The following is an 11,879-nucleotide window of genomic DNA, read 5'->3' on the forward strand; positions in this document are numbered from 1 at the left end:
TGAGGAGGTCATGTTGAGGAAAGACCCACAGCCTTTTCAGTGTGCTCTTGCAGCTGGTCCTTGAGAGGGAGAAAAGGACTGTAGCTAGAGCCAGGAGAAGGCATGTAAGGCCCTTTCACAGTGAAAAGGAATGAGACAAAAGCAAGGTGGGATTCAGATTTCTCTACCTGTCTGTCTTCTTGTGACCTGATGTCAGAGTCTGCACTAGCATGGATCCTCTGGCCTCTGTTTTATTGCAAAGGCAATGAGTGAAGAAAAGTCATGTGATTTGAAGTTAAGAAGGATTTTGGGTCAGCCTTACTCAGCCTTATGTACTATTGTTGATCAGGTGTGATGTAATGGCAGGCTGACTTTTTCTCTTTTTTGGGGGGCCGGGGGCCGGTTGTGGGGCCTGAACTCTGGGCCTGGGCGCTGTCCCTCAGCTCTTCAGCTCAAGGCTAGCGCTCTAACACTTTAGCCACAGCGCCACTTCCGTCTTTTTTCATTTTGCTTATGTGGTGCTGAGGAATGGAACCCAGGGCCTCAGGCATGCAAGGCAAGCGCTCTACCACTGAGCCATCTTCCCAGCCCTTATTTGTTCTATTTATTTCTCTCCTTCCTCATCAATCCCCAAACCATGTCTGTGGCAGTATTTGTTGAATATATTTTGATATCCTATTATTAGGTGTATACAGTTTGTGTATACAAACTGTATGTGTAACATTTCATTAGTATGTCTTTATCTCAAACCTAGGCATCATGCATGCATTATTAATGCTGTGCATTCAACGATGCCATATCTTCAACTTATAGTGTAATTCTTTCTCTGTTGGAAATGTACTGTATTTTCTAGTAATTCCTTTCCAGAACATGTTAAATGTTTATGCCAGAAGCGATAAGGTTAGAGAGATTTTCCTTATCCTTACCTTTTCTCTCCATCGGTATTCTCAAGAGATAAAATTTCACGAAATCATATGACAATAAATTAATTTGAAATCATATGTCATCACTATGTGAAGATCATTGCTATTATTTAGGCATATTAAATGTCAGTTTAAGGTAACTGAAGTGGCTTTTCATACCTCAATCTATAACCCATATTGCCCCCTCTTTCCCTTTATTTCCTCCATTTCTTATTCTCTGTGAAGTGTGAGGGGAGGTTGGCTAAGGGGGAGAGGGAACTGCTTGTTTTCTGGCTCTGCTACCTAGCTTGGTACCAATACCACTGCTTTGAATAATCTGTGGAGAGTGTCAGGCAGCCCAGAAGACAAATCAAATCTTGGACTGAGTTCTGTGGTTGCACCTCTGTGGAACTCTGTTGCATTCCTACAGTGCCCTGCGTTTTACCCCACCTTTGGACCCACAAGAATTCTCTGGCTTATTTCCTGTCAGACAACTGGAATTCCTAACCTGGGTAGTTGCAGAAAATGGACAGTAGGTGGCGAGTGCTCACCATAACATTGCCTAGAGAGGGAGAAGAACGTTGGTGATGGCTGGACTCTGGCATATCAGTGATTATCCTGGCACCATACCTTGGTTGCACCGTGTTCTGCCTGACTGAAGCACACAGGACAGTACTGATATCTGCCAGTTTTCACTCTTGCATAATATAATACTAATTCACCCTGAGGAAATCTGTAGTAGAGCTGCGACCTCAATCATTTAGATACTGTAGCTTCTCAGTTCCAAATGTACATTTTGCTGTAAACATAATTAGTCTCTGAGCTGGGTGCTTATGGCTTAAGCCTATAATCCTAGGTACTGAGATGGCTGAGAGACATCGGAGGATCATGATTCAAAGCCACCATTGGCGGGAGACACCCATAAATGGTGCTGTGGCTCAAAACTGGTAGAAAACTAGTCGTATATAAATAAAACGTTCTGTGATAGTGCCCCAGACGCTTAGGTGTAGCCACACAGTAAAGAAAGAGATAAAGACAGATTGTCCCTTGGAGGAATTAACAATGTGTCCTTTATGAGGGTTAGCATCTGTTTGTAATTTTTACAGAAGCATAAGTTAAAAGATTTACAAGCCGGGCGCTGCTGGCTCAGGCCTATAATCCTAGCTACTCAGGATGCTGAGATCTGAGGATCGCAGTTCAAAGCCAGCCCGGGCAGGAGAGACCTTGAGACGCCTATCTCCAATAAACCACCAGAAAACCGGAAGTGGCGCTGTAGCTCAAGTGGTAGAGCGCTCGCCTTGAGCTGAAGAGCTGAGGGACAGCTCCCAGGCCCAGAGTTCAAGTCCCACGACCGACACAAAAAAAAAGATTTACAATACAATAGTTTAGCTGGAGTTAAAATGGAGTATTGGCCTTCACCATTCAAAATAGAATTAACCAATCACATTCAAAACTCAAACCAATATTTTCTCATTTTCTCTCCTGTTTAGTCACAGATTGCATTTTCTTTTCTATTTCTAATTCCTTGAGCCAAAACTCTTGTCTTTTTCATACAATACCTTAGAATCTTATAATTCAAACTTTGGTCTCATGGTGCCTGCAATGATTATTTTTAATCTCAATTCCTACAGTGCCCCACCCCCACCCTTCCTTGATTCATTCATTTCATGAGAGGAAACTGGAATTCACAAGCATGGTATTTTCAGAAAGTGGACACTAGATGGAGTTTGCTCACTGTCGTTCTATTGTTCTGAGCAAGGGCAGGGAAAGGAAGGAATACCCATCACACTTGGCGGGTAGTGAGAGCTTCTTGATTTTACTGGCACCATAAAGTGCCGCCTCATGTGATTCTGCCCGCCTTGTGGTCCTGCATTACACAGTACTAATCAGCCCTGAGGAAACCTTCAACAGACCTGAAACTACAGTTGTTATAGATACATAGCACAGCTTTCCAGTTCCAAATCAAAGACAATTTCCCCTGTACAAAATGAGCCCCATTAGCCTTATGCTGCTGGCTCATCTCTGTAACCCACAGCTACTTAGAAGGCTGAGAGAAATCTAAGGGTCGTTTCCAAGCTGGCCTAACAGGGTAGTCTTTTAGTCTACTGTGAGATTAAGGATTCCCCAGGAAACCACATGTGGAGCTGTTGCCCAAAAATGTATACTAGTAGCTGCCTTGGGGAAAAAATAAAATGTAAATATCAACACCCAGGCACTGAGCTCAATCCTCACATCCAAAAAAAAAAAAAAGGTAAGGAAGAAAAGAAGAAATAAAGAATTCATTTCAATTTTTTGTTTTGTATGAATCATTTCCATGTGATATTTCTTGTATTTTTCAAGTCTATTAATATATTCTGTATAGAACACTACCTTAAGATTGCTTTCTTGCAGTGTTCTTATCTTACGCACTCATTAACTTAGGCCTTGGCCTTTGCAAAAGGTAGTTCTCTGAGAGGCTTCCTGCCTATATTTCCTGATAACAGTCCTTCTCTTCTTGGAATTCCAGTTTCTTCTAAAAGGTCCTAAGCAACACTGCAACTAAGTCGTTGCCATGACTACATTTACAAAACAAAAGTTATCTCAGTTACCTGTGGAACTCTCCCTCCCTACTAGGCCAACACCCACCCTCTATCTTCCCTTCTGGGTGTGGGTGGGGCAAGCTGACTAAATGGCTCCTGTATTTCCTGGGAGGCTATTTTTTTTGTGGGGGGGAGGTTCCGGTCACGGGACCTGAACTCTGGGCCTGGATGCTGTCCCTCAGCTCTTCAACTCAAGGCTAGCACTGTACCACTTGAGCCACAGCGCCACTCCAAGCTTTTTTCTTTTTGCTTATGTGGTGCTGAGGAATCGAACCCAGGGCCTCAGGCATGCAAGGCAAGAGCTCTACCAATGAGCCGCCTTCCCAGCCCATGGAAGGCTATTTTTTTAATGTGGCTCCCCAGTTATCTGTTATTATGGCATTGAGAAGCTGGGTTGTGAAAAGACGCGCAAGACTACAACTAGTACGGAAAGTCTAGCGCTAGTGGAAGCTTACATGTATGCTTTCTAGAGTGGCTGGAGCACCAGTACTGAAAAGAAGATTACAACCTGTCTGGAGAACTAGGACAATGATTACATGATTGGTGAGTAAACTTGCTTCCCATTCCATTTTCACCATGGTTTTTCACTCTAATAATCCAATCTGTGGCCTTCTTTTTCCCTTATTTTCTCCACCCCACCCCACACCCAACAGCAAGGGACAATCCCCCTCTATTCTCTTTTCTCTGTCTTCTCTAGAATCACTTGCAATATAAACCAATGTCCTCACCTACTCAGGTAAACTTTTTATATAGGTATCAGAATAAAATTTCTTGAACTATATAGACTTTTATTCACTTGATTTCCCTTAAGTAAATTAAAATAACTGGCTGTTGACAGGGCACATCTGGATATTTCTATCGGTCCCATAGAGATAATCTGTTACATTTTAGGACATGGTAGATTATATTTGCTATTTCCCCAAATGGACTTTACAAAAGCCATCCGTGGCCCCAAAGATGTTTTTGGACCTCTCATCATGTGTGACTAAATAGGCCTCAGTGAGTTAAGCTGAGAAAGCTGCAAAACAAAGCAGATCACTTCAGTTATGGAATATTAAGAGAATAAAAGTAGCTTTATACCACTGGATCTTTAGCGAGAAGATAGAATAAAAAGAAGAAAAAAATATTGGAGGATGCAATATAAACCAATTGAAACGTATCCAACCGATGATCTGGCTTTGAAGTGGCTATTTACTAGTGTGGTCATAGACCATCGTGTCCAGAAGGATAAATCAATGTGTTTTGAAAGATCCTAAACCAAATATACTTGTAATAATGACCAAAAGCGTTAGGACAGGTACGTTTCTGTCCTCCTAATTCCAGCTTTAATCCTAACATGTCCGGTTGTTATAATACCTTCACAGTCATGCCACTTATGGATATTACGTCTTATGTCTTCTCTGCAATATCTTAAATGCTCAGAGAAGTTACACCTTCTGACAAAAGGACTGTATGTGTGTCACACACATGGGGGCACACACACTCTGTTTGCCCGGAGTGCTGTGTAGCTTACCATGTCCAGTTATAGTTTAGGTCTAGCATCCACATAGGAGGGAAAACACGTGTCGTGCCGTTGGTCGGTCGGTCGGTCGGTAGGTCGGTCTGTCTTTCCACCGGTCTGTCTTCCCCTGGCATCACCTGTTCTAGGTCCTTCTCCGCCGCCGGCAGCCCCCCACCCCCCACCCCCCGCGCGCTCCTAGTCCATCGATCTACTTCCCTGTAACTGACATAATCTTATTCTTATTCTTTGGGGAACAGATGAATAAACTTTTACCTTGTGGATATTGTACACACTCCGTAACGTGTGTGTGTGTGTGTGTTGACGGAATAGAGTGTTTGCCATGCCTGATTCCCTGGCTCTGCCTCTCTACCCATCTGTGATGCGATGTGTGTGCTGGGGCACTTGTGCCTGCGTATGTTCCCAGTGCGAACTCCAAAGAGAAGTACGCCCTCCGGGCCTGTGGGTTCTAACCGTGCTTCGCCCCCGGGAGATAGGATCGCCCCTCTGATGCCTCCACTCTGTTTGGGCCTCCACTCTGTTTGGGCCGGGGCCCCTCGTCTCTCCCTGTCTTTCCTCCTAGGGTTCCCTACCTGCCCTCCCCCCAGCCCCGCACACACACACTGTGCACCGCCACGCTCAGGTCCAGGTCCTCCACCACAGGCATGTGAGTGATGATGCCTCTACCCTCCAACGCCTGTGTGTAGGGTTTAGATTCATCGCCTCATGCCCCGAATCCTGCTTCAGAGAGAGTGGCAGAGCCTATTAGAAAAGGCTAGCTGTCTGGACAGGCTAGAGTACGAACTGGTGAGAAGGTCGTTCCGTCCGGTGTGGTGCCCGGGGATAAGCGACACACGGGTGCCACCTCCCCTTCCTTCCCCACCCAGCCAGTGGCTCTCATTTGGCTTTCCTGTCATTCAGTGATGGATGAGTGGACTCACGCTTCCCATTGCACTGTCACCGTGGTTTTCCAGACCTGTGTGTGTGACGTACCTACTCTCTGTGTGTTAGAAGAAACCTCTCTCTGGTCTTCCCCCTGCTCTTTCCCTGCCTGTGAGGGGTGGCGAGTGGGGGCGGGGGGAGGGAGTGTGTTGTGGGGAGGGCGAGCGGCGGACTTTCACAAGTGAGTGGGGTGCCTCCCGAGGGCTCCTCTCTTGCTGGAGCCAACCCATCTTTGGGAGTTTCTTTTTTTTCCTTTCTGGTTTCCACCTGGGGGAAAAAGAAAACAAAACGTACAAACAACCCCCCCCCCCAAAAAAAAAAAAGACGGGCAGGCAGATGGTGGGACCGGGGCGGCTGTTCTGTCGGACTTTGCGCCCGCAGGCGAGCGCGGGGTAGGGCCATGCGTTGCCGCTCTCTCTTCCGTGCCCGGTCTGTGCGGGGGTGGCAGCTTTGTCGGGTCGACCAGTAGTTTCGTCTGGGCCCGAGGCCTTGTCCTCCTCCCCTCCCTGGACTCTGGTCTTTGAGGGCGAAAAAAGGAGAGTACGAGGGACGTCTCGGGAGTCGGGGGAGAGGGTCCCTGGGTGAGCGGATAGGTGGTGGGGCCGGTCCCGGCCCGGACTCGGACCTCCCCCTCCCCGGAGTCACCTCCGAGTGAGAGCTTGGCGCATGCCGGGTGCGAGGGCCTGGGTCGCCGGCCCTGTGTGGCCTTCCTCCATGGCCCCGGCGGCCGGAGGACAGACCTCTCCGGCGGGAGGAGCCTTGGGCACGGCCGAGGCGAGCCTCGGGGCCGGGACCTACCTACCATCTGCGTGGACTTGCCCTGTGGGCCCTGCGTAGGGGAAAACTCGAGGCAGAGGGAGCACCCCGGGAGTCGGGGACCCGAGCCCGGGAGTCCCGGGTGTGTGCGTGCTGGCTCTGTTGGGGACGTGTTGGGGACCTGGTTTTGGCATGGTGACGTGAGGATTTTGTACCTGCAGGAGGGTGCTGGCATGCTGTGTCCCAGTGGCTGTCAGCAGGTCTTTGGGGGCTCTCTCGGATGCTGTGTGCCGGGCCTTTCCCGTCTCTTCCCGGTCCGGGTCCCCCTGTCCTTCCCCCCGCACCCTGAGCTCCCGCTGCCCTGAGCAGGCCCTGTGCCCCTGTGGTGGCTCGTGGGTGTGGTGGTGGTTGGTTGGTGGTTGGTGGCTGAGTGAGTCCCGTCGTCCTTGATCTCTCCCCGGCTCCCGGTGCCGGATTCTGGCCCTTGCCTCGGCACGCCGAGGAGGAGAGTGGTTGGTTGCCTGGGGTGCGTAGGTAGGCCCGCGCGGTGTGCTTTCCTCGCCGTGGCTGGCTTGAGGAGGAAAAGGCGGGGGGCGAGTCCTGCCTTGCCTGTGCGTGTGCGGCATCCCCGTTCTGCAGTTGGGCACGCCCGACCTCCCTGGCTCTTTTTTTTTTCTTTCTCCTATTGCCCCTAGCTCTCCACCTCCCCCGACCTGCCGCTTCCCGATGGCAGGCCTGGTCGGCCGCTGAGCTGCGCTACTCCTAAGCGCTGTCCGTGGTTTTTTTTTTCTTTTTTTTCTTTTCTCCCTTTCTAGCTTCTTCGGTCCTGTGCCCGGCAGAGGTGTCCTGGTTATCCCGAGTGCCAGAGACGTTTAAGCCCGTGGTATTTTTTCATTTCTTTTTTTCGTTTTTTTTTTCTTTTTTCTTTTTACCTCGCTCGTTACTCACGAAAGGGTGTCTGTCCTGCTACGCTTTTATCCCAGGCTGTTGGCCCCTCTCAGGAGCTGAGCTTCCTGGGCCACCGCCTCCCGAGTGCCGTGTGGCTGTCTTCTCCACCCCCTCGGTGTGATTGATGTGGTGATGTTGCGATCTCCTTTGGGCCCGGGCCTAAGCTGCGCCAGGCGAGGGACGGACATTCATGGTGAATGGGAACGCTCTTCTCTTTCTGCCCGTGGGCCCCTGCCCTCACCGTCCCACCATGCTGGCGCCGGTGGTATGCGGGGAGGCAGGGGTGCGGCAACCGGGTCCGGCTGCGCTCTCCCTGCCCTCGCCGGGAGGTCCGGGACTTGTACACGCTGGATGAGGGGGTCGCCCTGATCTTGCTCCTCTCTTCCCGTGACTCCTTATTGGCACGGGGGTCGGCTCTCTCCGCAGAGAGGGAGGGTCGGTGCTCCGTGCTTGCCCATGCTGTGTGGTGTGAAAAGCCGCGCCTCGCGCTCTGCCCTCTTGCAGTGCTCCCGGAACGCTCCCGGTCGGTTCTCTCAGGTGTCTGAGGCTGAGTGGCTGTGTCGTTCCGGATCCTGGCATTGTCTGCTGCCTTGTGCCAGCCTGCTGCCCGTGGTGTGTCCCGGCCGTCCTTGGGTTCGTGGGGCTTGTGTGAGTGAGAAGTTACCGTTGAGGTTGACATCTCTGCTGGGGGGGTCGAGGCGGTTCCCCAGAGGAGCGCTCTTCCCTTGTTGCGCTGGGTGGTGGCTTCCCAGCATGAGCTGCCGCCCTGGTCCTGGCTTGTCTTCCCTGCCGTGTCACCTGGCTTTTATTGCACCGGGGGACCTTAGATGTTGCAGTGGGAGGCGAGCCGGGCCTGTGCGGGCTTTCCGCCCGTGTGCGCGACTTTGCTCTGGCCCCGCACGGCAAGGCCGACTGACCAGGGTTGGTGTTGCTGCTGCCGCAGAACCCCCCTGCTCCACCCCTCCCTGCCCCCGTGGTGGGAAGGATGGACGCCTCTGATGTGTGCTGGTCCCGGCGGGGTTCCCGTCGGGGTTGGGTGCGGGCCACCCTCAGAGTGAGGAGAGGTTCTCTAGCGATCCTCATTCGGGAAGCGGCGTGCGCTGCTGGGTTGGTGGGGGCCCGCACCCGATGGGCTCCCGCGGCCCTGCCACTCCCTGTCCCGCTTTTGAGCGTTAGTGGCTGCCCACGTCAGTAACTGCGTGTCTGCGCCTACCCCCTCCGAGCTGGGGGAGGGTCCCGCGGGGCCTCTCCCTGGCCGTCATCTGGTGTGGTGAGTGGAGGACGTTCCCGATCCGTCCCCGCCCCTGCCTCGCATGCAGTGTGTCGAGTGGCGGAGCCTGGAGCCCATGCCGGGCCACGATGCGAGGGCGCCTGGTGTGTGGCTTCCCGGCCTCGTGCTTGGGGTGCCGTGGGGTTTTTGGGGGTCTCGTCCCCCTCCCCCTCCGGCCCCTGGCAACGCTGTTCCCGAGCGTCTGTGTGGGCCGCCGCCCGGTGGTGATGATGGTGCTGTGCGGGCGCTGGGCCCCGCGGTGTTCCGGGGCCTCTGTGCCCGTGGTGGTGTGCCGCTCAGGGGGGTTCTGGCCCTCTGGAGCTGAGGATCCCGGTGTGTGTGGGCCCTTGCTCACGCGGCCGAAAAAGAGGCGGTCGATGATGGGTGCTGTGCCCGGCAGTGTGGATGGATGCGGTGGGGCCCTGCTGGCGCAGGCGGCTCCGGGGACGTTCACGGGGTCTTTGAGGTGTGTGCGAGCTGCCTGTTCCCTCTCGGGCCTCTTTTGGGGGGGCCCGCCGCTGCCACGGTGGGGGTTTCCGGTCCGCTGGTCGGCCGGCTCGGTGTCCCAGGCATTGCGCGGGACCGCCCCGGAGTTGGGAGTGGTGAGATCCCGCGTTCGTTTACCTGGCGTGCCAGCTGTGCCCGGAAAGGTCTCACCTCCCCGTTGGTCTGCGGCTGCGCCACTCGCCCGTGTGAGGGGGTGGCCGCTTGCTCACTCGCCTCTCACCCCGGTGACCCGACCCGGTGACCCTCCCACTGCTCTTCTTGTTGTGCTTCCGGCATGCCCTCCTCACCCGCATCAGCCTTCTGCTATCCTCACAGGTTTGGCCTGGTGGCCGGCCACCGGCGGACGGTCGAGTTGGGCGTTGTGTGGTGTTCTCTTGGGGGGGGAGACGGCGCTCAGCTCGTGAGGCTGCTCTCCCGTTGTGGGGGAGGCACGTCATCGCGGTGGCTGTGGCTTTTGAAGGGTCTTCCCGGATTGGTTTTGCTCATGACGTGAGGGCTCCTGCCAGCGGGACTACCGGTACGCCACGGGGGCGATGGTGGTGAGATTCCCGCCGTCCGAGGGCCGAGTTGGCCGTCCGAGGGCCCGAAGCCGGCGTCACGTGCCTCCTCCCGCTGGGCGCCGCCTCGCGTGCCTGCGCGGTTGTCCCGGGTTCCTGCGCCTCCCTCATGCTTCACCCTGCGTAGGCTTGCCCTCATCGTCTCTTCCTTCTGGAGCCATGTGGCTTCGTCCCCGCCCCTGTCCCAGATCCGGGGTGTTGTGCTCTCTCTTGGCATGTCTCCGCCGCGTGCCTGGCGCAACCCTGGTTCCCGTGCCTGGCCCTGTCTGCTCTGTGCAGGCGGTGTCTGCGTGTGAGTGTGCTCGCGTGCGTTGGGTTTGGTGTCGCCCACCTCCCGGGGTCCCTGCCTCCGCCTCCGGCTGCCGTCGTTTACCGGTGACCTGTCGTCGATGGGTCGTCGCCGCAGACCCCCGACCCCCTGCCGGCACGGCCAGTCCGCGGTGGCGAGGGTCGTTGTGTGCTCGCCCCCACATCTGTGCGAGCGAGTGAATTCGGGCCGGCTTCTGAGGGAAGTGGAGAAAAACCCCGTGGCCATGTGGTGTGCGTTGCGTTGTGTGTGTCGCCCCTGGCTTTATGGCCGCTCGGGTGTGTGCCACACGCGACCCGGCCGGTTGGCCAGCTGGACCGTGGACTTCGATGCGCCGCCTCCGGGCGGAGAAGGGGCCTTGCGCTCCTCCCCGTCCGTGTGTGCGCGCCGCCGCTCCTGTGCCCGCCGGGCCAGCAGGCGGGGTGTCGGTGATGCGGTGCCCTTGCGCTTGGGTGCGGTGCGGTGCCCTTCCCCCCCTGGCCACGGGATCCTCTGCCCTCTCCGTGCTCTTCCTCTCACTGCTCATCACCGCGCGGTGGCCTGCTTGCGCCCATGTGCCAGCGCCGCCATCCTGGATGGTGGCAGTTGGGTCTAGTTGGTGGCCGGCTTGGCCCACCCGTGTTGGTCTTCCCGGTCACTGCCGGCTTTCGCTGGTCGGTGGCATCGGTCTCCCGGATCAAGGTCCGCGCCTCCCTCCCTTCCTGCGCCCACTCCACGCCCAACCTCGTGTGTGCTCTCGGGCCAGTCAGGCCTGCCCGGTCGTTCTGGTGTGCGGCGACCCGGGATCCACCTCGCCGCCCTCGCTCCCCCTCGTTGGCTCCCCGTCTTCTCCTCGCCATCCCCCGCTGGCCGGGAGAGAGGGTTTGGGTTCTGCCCTCTCCTCGCTCACGCTCGTTGACGTCTGGTCCCCGTGGAGAGACAGATGGATACCCTGGTTTGCCCGTGTTCCCTCTCAGCTCCTTCTGCCCACCCCGTCGGGAAAGAGGTGGGGGGGTTGTGGGGTCGGGTTCGCGGTGTGTGGGCACCGTGCGGCCGTGCCGCCTGGGCGCTCCGTTCTGTCGGCCTGCGACGACGCGCGTCGGGGGAGGTGAGGAGGAGAGCCCCCCGTTGTCACTCGCCGGTGTCGCTCTCTCTCTCCCCTCGCTCGCCCGGATTTGCCACGTGCCAGCGGTCAGCCACCTGGCGGCACGTTCCAGCGCGCTTGCCAGCCCCGGTGTCCTCTGTTCCCCCACTTCCCCACCCCACCCGCCCCCCGTCTCCGGAGGGAGGAGGAGGAGCGGGGGAGGTTCCCAGGCCCTCCAGGCTTGCCGCGCTCCCCTACCTGGTTGATCCTGCCAGTAGCATATGCTTGTCTCAAAGATTAAGCCATGCATATCCAAGTATGCACTGCCGATACAGTGAAACTGCGAATGGCTCATTAAATCAGTTATGGTTCCTTTGGTAGCTCGCTCCTCTCCTACTTGGATAACTGTGGTAATTCTAGAGCTAATACATCCCGACGGGTGCTCAACCCCTCCCGGGGGGGGGGAATGCATGCATTTATCAGATCAAAACCAACCCGGTAAGCTCCCTCCCGGCTCCGGCCGGGGGGCGGGCGATGGCGGCTTTGGTGACTCTAGATATCCTCTGGCCGA

General features: G+C 55.3%; 1 long non-coding RNA gene across 1 annotated transcript; it reads right to left on the reverse strand.

Annotated features, from left to right (window-relative positions):
* Positions 1-2,010: 2,010 nt before the first annotated feature.
* Positions 2,011-11,879, reverse strand: LOC122100047. The gene is made up of 3 exons (XR_006146076.1): positions 11,757-11,879; positions 8,564-8,569; positions 2,011-2,022 (listed from the first exon to the last, which is right to left on the reverse strand). It is a non-coding gene; the product is annotated as an uncharacterized LOC122100047 (long non-coding RNA).

Source organism: Dipodomys spectabilis, unplaced genomic scaffold (genome assembly GCF_019054845.1).
Source record: "Dipodomys spectabilis isolate Male_0828 unplaced genomic scaffold, ASM1905484v1 ptg000557l, whole genome shotgun sequence".
Lineage (NCBI taxonomy): Eukaryota > Metazoa > Chordata > Mammalia > Rodentia > Heteromyidae > Dipodomys > Dipodomys spectabilis.